The sequence below is a fragment of the Cervus canadensis genome, chromosome 16, assembly GCF_019320065.1.
Source record: "Cervus canadensis isolate Bull #8, Minnesota chromosome 16, ASM1932006v1, whole genome shotgun sequence".
NCBI classification, from domain to species: domain Eukaryota; kingdom Metazoa; phylum Chordata; class Mammalia; order Artiodactyla; family Cervidae; genus Cervus; species Cervus canadensis.
In genome coordinates this window covers 21986973-22000381 of record NC_057401.1, presented here as the reverse complement: position 1 = coordinate 22000381, position 13409 = coordinate 21986973, and the positions used below count along the sequence as shown (strand labels likewise).

The window sequence follows — 13409 nt, the reverse complement described above, 5'->3', positions numbered from 1 at the left end:
TGAGAGTTATTCATTCATCCATTTACTTAACATCTACCCTAGGTTAGTGAAATTGCAGATACACAGGCTGTAGGGTCTCTGCTCCTAAGGAAGTAGGAGGAAGACAAGCTCCAATGCGAAAAGGAGTGTGTCGTTTATGACTGAGAAACACCAGGGATGTTATGGCAGGACCGAGGAGAAACAATTTGAACGAATGGTTTCCTGGGCCTTCTCCTAGTCCAGACCGATCTATCCTCCTGGAGGATTATCCTAGGTGCTTTGGGGACAGTAGAGAAATTGGTTTTTGGGGGGCTGCCTGGAATGATCTGTCCATAAAGTGGTGAGGCCTTTCCACTTTTAGGGACGGCGTCAGGCCTTCACTGCGCCCCAGTGGCTCCATGTAACAATATTGCCACCCACTGGTGATAAGAGTCTCTCTGGGCCTTGACCTGGGCTCTGAGCCAGGATGGTGCCAGTTGGGAATACTCTGGCCATGCAGGAACAACAAGTTTAAGGTCACTGATACTGTTGCTGGCATTGAAATCAAATGAGTTTCATGTGACTCATCTTATACATCATGTGATACACAGCAGACATATATGGAAGCGATATAGAAAAATAGTAAGAGCCCAGCCTCCAGATTTTGAATCCTAGCACTGCCGGTTTCCTGCTAGCTGTATGATCTTGGGCGAGTTACTTAACTTCTTTATTCCCATTTTTCACTTGTCAAATGGGTAAGAGCAGTATTTACTTCACAGGGCTGTTTTGGGAGCTAAATGGGTTCATCCAGATAAAGAACAATACCTGGCACAAAGTATTCAAAGTATGTCAATGATCATATGCTATCACTATTATTACTTTAAAAAATATGTATTTACTTATTTGACGGTGGTGGGTCTTTGTTGCTGTGCAGGCTTTCTCTGGCTGCAGGGAGCAGGGGCTTTCTCTAGTTGTGGTACACGTGTTTCTCATTGCTGTGGCTTCTCTTGTTGCCAAGCACGGGCTCTAGGGTGTGTGGGCTCAGTAGTTGTGATGCATAGGCTTAGTTGCCCTACAGCACATGGGATCCTCCCAGACCAGGGATCGAACTCATGTCTCCCAAATTAGCAAGTGAATTCTTCATCACTGAGCCACCAAGGAAGCACTCACTATTGCTACTTTGATAGGGATGGGAACCTCTGTCTTCTTTCCCCATAATGAGACCCTCAGTCTTGCTCAGCAGACTGTAGAGAATTTTGTGAGCTGAAACATTTTGCTGTTTTGCCTGTTTTCTCCTTTAGTCCCTCAGGGTGTATTGGCTGAGGTTTTAAGAGTGTTTTATAAAGTGCCAGTCATATGGGAGTACAAAAAAAGAGTTTCTTTCTAACATTTTAAAGAGAAAAATAGCTCCAAGCTTTCTGCATGTACCAGCTGAGAAAAGATATTCAAAGCAACCTTCTTGCCGTGGGAGTGGAAAAGAAGGGATTTCATTCTGTGGGAAGGAAGTCTTGCAACAATATTATCTCAAGGGTAAATATCTGGCCACAATCAGACCTTTCTTCATAACCAAACTCGTGATGCAACACATGTTGTAAATCTCAAAATCACTGTATTTCTCTGGGTGATTCCTCTGACCTGTGAATTCCATTCCACAGTTAGCATCTCTACTGGACATGGGGTAGGGGGTAGTGCTGGGAAATGGAATTTGCTGTTTTAAGAAGCATGTTTGTGTGAACTTCAGTAATGATGAATATCTAGAAAGCATTTTCATAGAGGGAACTTTCATTTTAATAATGTGCTTAATTGCTCCAATCGTGTCCGACTCTTTGCAACCCCGTGGAATGTAGCCTGCCAAGCCGCTCTGCCCATGGGGTTCTCCAGGCAAAACTATGGAGTGGGTTGCCATTTCCTTCTCCAGGGGAATCTTCCCAACTCAAGGATTGAACCTGGGTCTCTTATGTCTCTTGCTTTGGCAGGCAAGATCTTTACCACTAGCACCACCTGGGAAGACCCCATTTTAATAATACTAGTTCTTAAAAAGATCTCAATTTTTAATACATAGGACCTTTAGTATATGTGCAATGAATGAATTGATTGATTGGTATAGTTTTCATGTTCAGTGGTCTTTCTCACCCATTGGAGCCTTGTGGAAATCTCACTGATGTCAACAATGTTATGTCAAGAAGTTCTTTGGTAAGTAGGCAAGTATAACTCTTAAATGACTTTTATGAAGGATTGTGTTAGCCTAGCTGGTTTTTGGAAACTGAAGAGTAATCCACATGTTACTTTGACCACTGTTCCTTCAGTCTTCCTCACTTTCATCTGGATCGAATGTATGACACCACTCACCTCTCTTACTTTCCAGAAATGGGAGATGTTCATGTCAGGAACTTGCCATTTTAACCTGGGACTTTGAAAGGTGAGGAATAGGTGAAGGAGCAGAGTTTGTTCAGTTTGGGGAAGAGAAGACTCAGTTGGACAAGACAGCTGTTTTCAAACATCGGAAAAGCTAGAGGAGAGTTTAGATTTGTTTTCTGCAGATCCAGTGAAAGTTGATCCACTCACTGAGTTGTGTCTGACTCTTTGTGACCCCATGGACTGTAGCCCACCAGGTTCCTCTGTCCATGAACTTCTCCAGGCAAGAATACTGGTGGATAGCCATTCCCTTCTCCAGGGGATCTTCTTGATCCAGGGATCGAATCTGGGTCTCTGGCATTGCAGGTGGATTCTTTAACAATTGAGCCACCATGGAAGCTCAGAGAGCAGAGCTAGTTATGGTGGATAGAAATGAGCAAAATTAAGACTTTGAATGACTAGAGCTGTCCATAATTGGAAAGGATTATCTTGTGCTCCATGTGTTCCTTCTCACTACCCATGTCTAAGGAGGTTCTTATCAAGCATATCTTGGGATGCTCTTGAGGAGATGTCTGTATGACTAGAAGGTTGACCTCTAAGGTTCCCTCTGTGATTGAGATTCTATGTGTCTTTCTCACATCAGTGTAGAACCAAATAATGAATCACTTACTCTTGATGGACAATGACAATTGGGCTGAAAAGGGTTTGGAGAAGTGGGTCTTCCTTGGGTCCTTTAAAAGGCATCCTCCTAGTGGCCCTCCACTGTGGTCACTTGTAAAATTGCCCCAAGAGCCTTGATAGCCTGAAAATATTTTAAGAAAACAAATGCAGTTTGGGTGGTTGGTCCAAGTGTTAGAGATTGAATCAATCTCTTTCTGTAGTCCTTGAGATTCCATGGCTCCTGAAGCCCTGGTACAGTTCCCTTCTGTCATCTGGGCTTCTGTGGCCATCTTCATTGTCTTGACTCTGTTTTCTCCCTCTTCATGATAATCTCATGGATTCCTGAATGTAGTTGAAATGGAATCAGGAATCACTTCTTACTATATTGGGCTTGTCGCTTTATAAAAAGTACAGAATAAAACCCAAACTGGTGAATAATCACCCTACATGTGACCTCACTAGAATATTGTCAGTATGGCTTTCCTATTATTGCAGAAAAAATTATCTTGAACATTAGATATTAGAAGTAGATAGAGAGTGTTGGATACATTGAGTCTGTGTTTGTGGGTTAGTCACTCAGTTGTGTCTGACTCTTTGTGACCCCATGAATTCTAGCCTGCCAGGCTCCTCTGTCCATGGAATTCTCCAGGCAAGAATACTGAAGTGGGTTGCCATGCCCTTCTCCAATATTGTGTATATTGATAAATTGATTTAATTAGCATATTCTTTTCCAATTGACAAATTGAAGAGAAGTAGATATAGGGAATGAAGTCTCATCCTTCCCAATCCTTGGAAATAGAATTAGGAAAAGGAGTCTTCTGCTCTTTTAAATAATTGTATAAAGCATATCACTAATATTTCAAGTAGAGTTGAAGTAAATAGCTTTCTTCAGCTCTCATATATTACGGGTATATGGTTACCTAAGGCTGATTCAAACTGTATCATCTAGCTGTGAGTATGTAACGTTGTGAAGTCTAAAAAAACTGACAACACAGCAAAGGAAATCATAAACAAAACAAAAACACAACCTATGGAATGGGAGAAAATATTTGCAAATGATGCAACTGGCAAGAGTTTAATTTCCAAAATATACAACAGTTCACACAACTCAACAACAACAAAACAATAAAAAAGAGACCAGATCAAGAGTAATATTAAAAGCATCTAGTGACTGTCTTGTCAGGTCCCATATCAGACTGGAGGCAGGCCTAACAGCTGAAAAAGGGTTGATAACTTTTTAAGCTGCTGTATGGTGGCTTGTGTGTATTTCTAGGGAATGGTTAATATAATCTCTATTGATCTGAGGATATAGAGATACATTAATGTTGTAACACTCAGTGACTAATAGCATAGTGCCAGGGTTACATTTTACAAAAAAAAAGAGATCATCCTGATTTTTTATTTGATGTTTTCTCTTTTTTAAACATTTAATGTGTGCTCAGTTGCTCGCTCAGACGTGTCTGACTGTTTGCGGCCCCATGGATTGTAGCCCACCAGACTTCTCTGCTCATGGAATTTTCCAGGCAAGAATGCTGGAGTGGGGTGCCATTTCCCATTTTAGGGGATTGTCCTGACCTAGGAATTGAATCTGTGTCTCTGGTGTTAACTGCATTGGCTGGCAGAGTTTTTTTGTTTTTGTTTTTGTTTTTTACCACTAGGGCTACCTAGGAAGCCCAAACATTTAATTACTGGATCATAAATATTTTCCCATGCCATAAGGTAAGATTTGAAAATGTTATTTATAAAATGTGGCATAAAATTCCATTGATTGGACTTAACACTATTGATTTAATCATTCTCTCAATGTTGAATATTTAAATTCTTTCACTTTTGGACGGAATTATTAATTCTGTGGCTATTCCAAATAATACTATAACATTCTTGCACATATGTCTTTCTGTGAATCTTTGATTATTTGCTTTGGACACATTCCTAGACATGAACTTATGAAGCAATGAATTTTTGACTCTTTGTCAAATTGCCCTCCTGAAAGGTTGACCCACCCTCCCCAAGCCAGACCTGACAGCAAACATTTCACTTCATTCTTTTTTACTATTTATTTATTTAACTGCACCGGGTCTTCATTTCTGTTCATGTGCTTTATCTAGTTGTGGAGAACATGGGCTACTCTCTAGTTGCAGTGTGCGGGCTTTTCATTACTGTGGCTTCTCTTTTGCAGAGCACAGGCTCTAGGGCCTGGGCTTCAGTGGTTGCTGCCCGTGGGCTCAGTAGTTTCAGCACTCGTGTTTAGTGGCCCAGCAATATGTGGGATCTTTCTGGACCAGGGATTGAAACAGTGTCCTCTGCATTGCAAGATTCTTAACCTCTGGACCACCAGGGAAGCCCTCACCTCATTCTTAATGACACTGCATTACTGTTTTTTGTCTTTTTTTCAATGCTGGTGTGAAAGAAGGAAATGAGTATATCATTTCCAAAGGTCATTTCTTTTATTGTTCCTGAGAGAGAAGTTTTTCATATATTTATGGCTATTTCATGAATTAGTCATAGGTGTCCTTTATATATTATTTTAAGGCATTTGTCTTTATCTGATTGATTTGAAAAAGCTCTGTTTACAGTCAGGACATTAACTCTTCATCTGTTATCTAGGCTGCAGTTACTTTTCTCTGTTTGCCACTTAAGCCCTCAGTTTGTTTTGTTGGGTTTTGAAAACTACATTTTCAAAACCTATGGATATTGCGTTTATGGTTCATTGTTTTTATGATTAGAAAGGTCATAACCCACGGAACCTCATACTTAAGTGTTAACATTCAGTTGTGTCCGACTCTTTGCGACCCCATGGACGATACAGTCCATGGAATTCTCTAGGCCAGAATACTGGAGTGGGTAGCCTTTCCCTTCTCCAGGGGATCTCCCCAACCCAGGGATCGAGCCCAGGTATCCCACATTGCAGGTGGATTCTTTACCAGCTGAGCCACAAGGGAAGCCCAAGAAAACTGGAGTGGGTAACATATCCCTTATTCACTGGATCTTCCTGACCCAGGAATGGACCTGGGGTCTCCTGCATTGCAGGTGGATTCTATACCAACTGAACTATTAGGGATGCCTTCTGTTAACATTTAACTATGATTCATATGAAATCTTTTTTTTAATCCTCAAGTTTTTTTTTTTAAGTTTTAAAAAATTTATTTATTTTTACATATGTAACTTTTAAACTTTATTTTTGTGTGCCATAATTACCCTTTTTCCCCAACATCAGATAATTCTCCTCTTCCTCACTTGTTTGTAAGGGCAACCTTACATATAGTTAACACATAGTTAACACCTTGGAGGAGGCGCCTCCTACAGCCCACTCATTGGAACTGAAGCCTGGAAGGCAGGGACCCAAGAACCATTTGCAGTGGTACATGCATGAATGTGGAAAAGTGGCCAAAGTGCACTTCACTCACACTCCACAGAGTCTTGTCGTCTGCCTACAGTCAAGGTTCTTAGCTGGTTTTGTGTTTCCTGTATGGTTTTGAGTTCTAGAATTTTTGCTAGCCTATTTGAAGGAATTAAACTCAGAACAATCTTAAAGTTAGCAAAAACATCGATACAATCACTTTCATGGCACAACAACGTCCCCCAGCAACTATGAAAGCATCCACTGTTATGCTCCTGTCCCCAGGGGGTCTCTGTTACTATCTGAATAGCAATCATAATGATGGTCAATGATTACACCATGCTTATTATTACCAGGCACTGTGCTAAGCCTTTTGTAGAAATTGACTCATTTAATGCTTTGTGGCCCAGCTGCATGGGTCACCTGCAATGCGAGAGACCTGGGTTTGATCCCTGGGTTGGGAAGATCCCCTGAAGAAGGGAAAGGCTACCCACTCCAGTATTCTGACCTAAAGAATTCCATGGACTGCATAGTCCGTGGGGGTAGAAAAGAGTCAGACACAACTGAGAGATTTTCACTTTCACTTATGAGAATGATTCCCATTTTATGGATGAGGAAACTGAGGCATCAAGCAGGAAAGTAACTTGCCCAAAGTCACACAGGTAGTAGTGAGTAGTGAAGCTCAGATAAGCCTGCAGACTGTCAGGCCTTAGACTGGATCCTCTGACCAATGTGCACTATTGTCTGTCACTGCCTGTTGACTCAGGAGGCAAAGCCTTCATGTGTTTCAGTGAACTCATGACCTTTCTTGGTGCTGGACAATATTCCACATGTCATTCTCTCTTACTCACAGCAGCCTATACCAAACTGTTCACAAGCTGTGTAGCTCAGCAATCTCCTCGACAGGCATTGTTGTGCTGGAGTTTATACTTATTTGTAGCAAAAATTAAATTTTACATGTTAATTGAAAATTGGTAATGCATCTACAAAGAGCTGCTTCTACACTTGAGAGACAGAATTAACATTAGTGATAATAGCATAAAGACTCTAAAATGAGGATTAGTGAATTATTTTAAAACATTAAGATAAATGTCAAGTGACCAAGGAACAAATAACTTTCATACTGAAGCTCAGAAAGAGAGTGAAATTTTTCTAATTTATTTTCTAAGGCTAACATACACTGCTCAAGACACATGCATACAGGTTCCTATGTGGACCCAATTTGTAAACTCTGAATTCTAGGGTTTAAATTAAATTCTGTCAGATTAGATTCAGTTGGATGTTGAAAGAATAATACACCATGACTGGACAGAGTTTATTCTAGAATATAGATGTTTTCATTTTTCCAGCGCCTATTAATAAGATATATCACATCAGTAGAACAAAGGGGAAATATAGGATTACATAAATAAAGAATAGAAAGGCATTTAATAAAAAATTTTTTTTGCATTTAATAAAATTTAATCTCTTTTTTAAAACTGCTTAATAACTAGGAATAAAAGATTTCATTCTCAATATAATTAACTACATCTATTTCTAACCAATTACAAACATCACACCTAATGGGGAAACAATAGAGAAAGAAAGAAGACAAGCTTTATCTAATGCAGTAATGTTGTTGTTTAGTTTCTCAGTTGTGTCTGATTCTTTTGTGACCCCATGGACAATAGGTTGCCAAGCTCCCCTGTCCATGAGATTTCCCAGGCAAAAATACTGGAGTGGTTGCCATTTCCTTCTCCAGGGATCAAACTCACATCTCTTGCATTGGCAGGTGGATTCTTTACCACTGAGCCACCTGGAAAACTCAGTAATATATGAAACAAAAAGAAATGAGATGACAGTCATAATGAAAGAACAAAATTATCAGAATTTAATCAAGGCTAACTTTTAAAGATGACTCATGTTCCGTGCACTGTCCTAACAGCTTCCTTTGAATTAAGTTATTATTTGTTTCAACAATTTTATGATGTAGGTAGTATCTTTACCCCTGTTAACAGATGAGGGAACTGAAGCAGAGAGAAATTTAATAATTTCCCCAAAGTTGTACCACTACTAAATGTCAGAGCAGGATTTGAAACCAGTTAATCTGGTTTCATCATGTTTAGAATTAATGTTAGCTAGATTTAAAAATAAATAAGAAACTAAATAGGTCTTCTATATTAAATATGAGGAAACTAACTCCTTTCATTGAAAATAACTCATTAAAATGAAAATATAAAATGCCCATTAATAAATATTCAGAATCTAAATAAGGAAAACTACAGAACTAAGAAAAGAGTTGGATTCAAGAAGATACATGCCATGTTTCCAGACAGGAGATCTAAATAGCATAACCAATTTTAATTTTTACACAGATTCATTTTTAAGTTTGATGTCATTTCAGTAAAAGTTCCAACAGTTCTTTGCAGGGGGCAGGTGCAGAAAAATGATATTAACTTTCATTTGTGAAAACAAATGGATAATGTTGTGTTTTAAAGAAGGGAAAAAAGAATATACTTAAGTATTTGCTTACCTATGCACAGAATCTCTCTGTGAGAATGCATAAGGAACTGCTTACAATGTTTTGCTTCCAATAGGGCATCTGGATGGCTGGAGGGGTTGGTGTGAGGGGAGATTTTTCATATATTGTTTTATACCTTGAAATTATGTGAATGTATTATTATACCAAAAGAAGAAACAAACAAAAAGAGGAACCCCCACCCCTGACCAAATTGTAAAAAACAAAACAAAACAAAAATTTTTGGAAAAAAGTATTGAGGGAGGATTCCTCTATCAAATAATAAAATGTTATGAAACTGTAATAGTTTAAAAAATAAGATTATGCTTTAAGACTAGATCAGTCCTTAGAACAACATAGAAAGTCTAGAAACCTGCCTGTCACCAGCATGGAAAGTAGAAGCTCACACATAGACTGGCTTGTAAGCAATGGAATGAGTTATGTCTAAAAGGCAAGTCTTAGACTGAGAAGATAGAAACCCAGAAAAAGAGGAAAGGGAAAGTAGAAGTACTCCAAGACCTGTGAGCTTTCCTGGTGAATTATTTTCCTTTTGATGTGGTTTTCCTGCTAGGCAAATTCTGCCTTTTCCAATTTCCAAGTAAAAAGGGGTGCTATCAAAAATAGACTCTTAGACCAACAGAATAGAATACAAAGCCCAGAAATAAACCCACACACTTTCAGTCAGTTAATCCATGACAAAGGAGGAAAGAATATACATTGGAGAAAAGACAGTCTTTTCAATAAGTGGTGCTGGGAAAACTGGACAGATACATGTAAAATAATGAAATTGGAGCTTTCTCTAATACCATATACAAAAAACAAACAAATAAAAAAACCTTCAAAGTGAATTAAAGATCTAAATGTAAGACAGGATACTATGAAGTTTCTAGCAGAAAATATAGGCAGAACACTCTTTGCATAAATCATAGTAATAATTTTTGGGGTCTGTCTCATAAAGTAAAGGAAATAAGAGCAAAAATTAAACAAATGGGACCTAATTAAGCTTAAAAGCTTCTGCACAGCAAAGGAAACCATCAACAAAGTGAAGACTGCTGAATGGGAGAAAATATTTGAAAATGACGTGACTGATGAGGGATTAGTACCCAGCATATATAAACATGTACAACAGTTCATACAATTCAACATTAAAAAAAACTGGTTTAAAAAAATGGGCTGAAGAACTGAATAGACATTTTTCCAAAGAAGAAATGCAGATGGCCAACATGTACATGAAAAGATGCTGAAGGTTTCTATAATTCTGGGCCAGGATTAAAGTAAGTCATCAGCCATGCCAGGATGATTTTTCAGAGCCACTTTGGCTTGTTCTGGTCCATCTCTGGTCCTCACCATCATCCCACTTTGCTTCTTTGACCAATGTTGCCAAGGCCACTTCAGTTAGTACTAATGCATTCTCTGATCCTAAATATGAACATAGGGGCCCAATTACCAACATGCTATTGGAATTAGGAACATAGTCATTGGACAATAAGCAGAAAAGAAGAAGGAATGATAATAAAAATGATAATCACCATTCTCTCCCGTCCAAAAGGAGTAAGAGAAACTCTATCTTCAGGAGTCTCAGGATGCAATGAAAAACAAAAGGAAGGCCAACTAAGAGGAAGCAAAGTGTGTGCATCTTCAAGCAGTGACAATAATAGGAGCAGCAGTGTTAATTTCCCAGACAGAATAATTGGTCCAGAAAACAGCTTAAACCAGATCTTTGTTGAACCCAACATGAGTACCCCTCAGTCCTTATATGAGATGTATGCATTATGCCAAGGTCATTACTCCCACATCAACCAGATCTTAAGGAAGGCACACTTCAATAGCCTATCACAGTGAGGACAATCTCCAACATAATGAACTAGGTGCTCCTTATTCCAGACTAAAATTTGTTTATAAAAGCAATTGCACGTATACACTCATGAAAGAAAAGATACTCAGTATCATTAATCATCAGAGAAATCCAAACCAAAACCACAATGAGGTATCACCTCACACTCATCAGAATGGCTATCATCAAAAAACACACAAGTAACAAATGTTGTCAAGGATGTAGAGAAAAGGGAACCCTCCTACACTGTTTGAGGGAATGTAAATTGGTGCAGCCACTGTGGAAACAATACAGAGATTTCTCAAAAAACTAAAAACAGAGCCATATGATCCAGGAATCCCACTCCTGAGTTTATATTAACATATAACAAAAACACTAATTCAAAAAGATACATGTACTGAAATATTCATAGCAGCATTATTTACAATTGCGAAGACCTGAAAGCAACCTAAGTGTCCATCAACAGATGAATGAATAAAAAGATGTGGTGTATATATTCAATGGAATACTACTCAGCCACAAAAAGGAATGAAATTTTGCCATTTGTAGCAACATGGATGGACTTGGAGGGCATTAGGCTAAATGAAATAAGTCAGACAGAGAAAGACGAATACTGTATGATATCATTTATATGTGGAATTTAAAAGACACAACAAACTAGTGAATATAGTGAAAAAGAAGCAGACTTATAGATACAGAGAGCAAACTCGTGGTTACCAGTGTGAGGGAGGAGAGATAGGGGAGTAGGAGGTACAAGCTATTATATATATGATAGGCTCAAGGATGTATTATATAACATGGAGAATATTGCCAGTATTTTGCAATAATTGTGTGTTAGTTGCTCAGTCACGTCCGACTCTTTGTGACCCCCTGGACTGTAGCCAGGCTCCTCTGTTCATGGAATTCTCCAGGCAAGAAGATTGGAGTAGGTAGCCATTCCCTTCTCCAGCGGATCTTCTTGACTCAGGGTTTGAACACAGGTCTCCTACATTGCAGGCAGATTCTTTACTGTCTGAGCCACCATGGAAATTAACCTTTAAAATTGTATAAAAATTAAAAAATAATTTTTAAAAATGAGTGCTATGCTATGAATTCATTATAGAGGGGAAGATTACTTGACAGATGGATGTTCTCTTGACCAGGGAAGACCGGTTGTCCATGTGACCTTAGGTAGATCATTTATAATAATCACTAGTGTTTGCTAAGTGATTACTCTGAACCAGGCATGGTTCCAAGTACTTTGTATGTACTATACCATTAAATCTTTATAACCATGCTCTGAAGATTGTTATAGCCATCTTTATAACAACCCTATAACCACTTCTAGCAGTTGCTGAGTGATTACTATGGGCTGCAGTGGTTGCAGAAGCATTGCAGATACTCATTAATTCAGGCTCTATAAACAGTCCTTTGTGGTAGCACTATCTTAATCTACAAGTAGCAAAGTGAGGTATAGAGATGCTAAGTCCTAGATCATGCAGTAAGCATCAGCAGCAGTCACGCCCGTTACCAGTTCACAGAAAAATAGAGTTTGGGTGATAAAGTCTAACTGTTTTTATTTTTCCTTTGTGCTTGGTCTGTTTTCACTTGATCACAGTGGGCCTCGCACAGAGGCTTCACACTGGTACTTGGCACTTCAGACCAGAGTTCCTCCTCCTGTCCTTGAGGAGGCAGCAGTGGGCCCTGTGCCGAGACACTGCTCCCGGCACTGTGATCTGGAGCTGAGCCATGCACCTGTCTGGCTCCCCTCTGAGAGCTCCGTCCCTCCCCGCTGCTGAGATCCCTATAAAGCAGCCCTGCCCATGGCCTGTGGGGAGACCGTGTCCTCCAGAGCAGGGGTCCCCAACCTCTGGAATCTAATGCCTGATGATCTGAGGTGGAGCTGATTAATGATAACAGAAATAAAGTGCACAATAAACGTAATGCCCTTGAATCATCCCCAAACTGTGCCCTGTCTCCCATGGGTGGAAAAACTGTCTTCTGTGACATGGGTCCCTGGTGCCAAAAATGTTGGGACTGTTGCTCTAGAGCCTGAGCTTGCACCCCTCCATTCTTTGATCAAAGAATAAAATTCTCCTTTACTTCTGAACTGAAGTTAGCCTCGTTCTGTTGGCTCCAATGGCATTGGTCAGAAGGACCCTTGCTGACCCTTGCTGGAGCCTGACAGGAAAGGGTCGGTAACAAGAGTGGCAGCACTGGGGTTTGAACTCTTTGGTTTGACCCCAGTGGCCATTACAGTTCACTATACTGCTCCATAGCTAACCCCTCGGTTTATGTTTTCACACAGAATTATACATTCACTGGGATTCCTTCAGTTCTACAAGTGACCACTATTCTAAGACAAAACACTTCCAGGATCCATTCTTCAACTGGTTTTGGCGGTGACCACCTGAAAGTGGACACCTCTAAGCCCACCTCTAGGCCTCTCGATAGTGGTCATGCTGAGTCAGCTGACTTGCTGCCGAAACTCCAGGACATCTTTTTTGAATAGCACTAAGTAAGAAGGATAAATATATCAATTCAGATGAATTTCAGATATACATCTCACGGTTCTTAAAAAATAAGGCTCTTTGTTCCCCAAAGTTGTCTGGGGAGTTGTTTTTTAAAAACAAACACCAGATTGTGTTCTGATTTACTGTTGTGAATTAGAGAACAGAGAAACGATCTCAGGGTCACCCAGGATCAAAGCTTAAGATGTCAAGGTTAAAATAATTATTTTTCCTCTTTATCAACTGCTGTCTGTGACCTTGATTATAGGATCAGGG

At 39.5% G+C, this 13409-nt stretch overlaps 1 protein-coding gene and 1 pseudogene across 4 annotated transcripts in view; one reads left to right on the top strand and one right to left on the bottom strand.

Annotated features, from left to right (window-relative positions):
- ANKRD55 (ankyrin repeat domain 55) overlaps positions 1–13409 on the bottom strand; it is a 189369-nt gene that overhangs the window by 80240 nt on the left and 95720 nt on the right. The window lies entirely within an intron of this gene.
- LOC122454178 lies at positions 6339–10670 on the top strand (annotated as a pseudogene).